The sequence below is a fragment of the Perkinsus marinus genome (genome assembly GCF_000006405.1).
Source record: "Perkinsus marinus ATCC 50983 genomic scaffold scf_1104296947880, whole genome shotgun sequence".
Lineage (NCBI taxonomy): Eukaryota > Perkinsozoa > Perkinsida > Perkinsidae > Perkinsus > Perkinsus marinus.
The window spans coordinates 1-1,202 of NW_003210423.1; the positions used below are offsets into that span (position 1 = coordinate 1).

Here is a 1,202-nt window from a genome sequence, read left to right on the forward strand (position 1 = left end):
TTGCGCTCAATGTGAGCCCAACAAATATCTTATCTCATATACACTTTCCGATGCAGGGACTCGAACCCTGGTCGCGTGGGTGAAAGCCACGAATCCTAACCAGCTAGACTACATCGGAAACTGAAAACATAAAATTATATACAGTTCACAAAAGTGCTGTTCAGTCCACCTGCGTGATTGAGGTAGCAACCGAGATGATTGCAGCATCACCAACAAGGCCGCACTAAGGAACATTTCCCAGGTTCGAAAGGAATCTGGTATATTATTGAGACGCGCCTCTATCATTGGTGACACTTATCTCGAAGGATGATTATATCCTTCATTCATTTTCATATTCCCATGAATTGTGGTATCACCAGTCACCACTAACTGTTGTGCTAAATGGAGGTGGTATAACACACAGTTTCCCTCTATCATATGGTGCGTCTACAAGCATTGTGACCAGCCCAATCAGTCACCACGCAACAAATTTACGATTGTACCACTCCCTCCCGAACAAGTCCGTAAGGGTTCATGATGCTGTCTTTCCACCTTATTGGGATGCTACATACAAAACCCCACACTCAGCAGGATGATAGTTGTCGGCATCAGAACCGCGTCAACATACGAGCGAAAATGGAGAACCCGGGCATCGATCCCGGTGCCTCTCGCTTGCTAAGCGAGCGCTCTACCATTTGAGCTAGTCCCCCTCACAATATTCAAATTCTTTCCATTCCGGAAAGATGGGCTGAGCACCCTCGCCCCTCGAACAATGTTGAAGTGGTCCACGAATGGGTGACGAACATTGTCCAAGGGAGGAGGGGAACCAATAACAGGTCGTGCATCTCGAACTACGATGCTCCTCTAACACTCCTGCTCAGTCTTCAATCATTGCGCTCAATGTGAGCCCAACAAATATCTTATCTCATATACACTTTCCGATGCAGGGACTCGAACCCTGGTCGCGTGGGTGAAAGCCACGAATCCTAACCAGCTAGACTACATCGGAAACTGAAAACATAAAATTATATACAGTTCACAAAAGTGCTGTTCAGTCCACCTGCGTGATTGAGGTAGCAACCGAGATGATTGCAGCATCACCAACAAGGCCGCACTAAGGAACATTTCCCAGGTTCGAAAGGAATCTGGTATATTATTGAGACGCGCCTCTATCATTGGTGACACTTATCTCGAAGGATGATTATATCCTTCATTCATTTTCA

The 1,202-nt window shown here is 46.2% G+C and overlaps 3 non-coding genes across 3 annotated transcripts; all 3 read right to left on the reverse strand.

Moving 5' to 3' along the window:
• Positions 1-45: 45 nt before the first annotated feature.
• Pmar_PMAR021565 lies at positions 46-118 on the reverse strand. The gene has a single exon. It is a non-coding gene; the product is annotated as a tRNA-Glu (tRNA).
• A 498-nt stretch (positions 119-616) lies between these two features.
• Pmar_PMAR021566 lies at positions 617-689 on the reverse strand. The gene has a single exon. It is a non-coding gene; the product is annotated as a tRNA-Ala (tRNA).
• A 226-nt stretch (positions 690-915) lies between these two features.
• Positions 916-988, reverse strand: Pmar_PMAR021567. The gene has a single exon. It is a non-coding gene; the product is annotated as a tRNA-Glu (tRNA).
• Between the last annotated feature and the right edge of the window lie 214 nt (positions 989-1,202).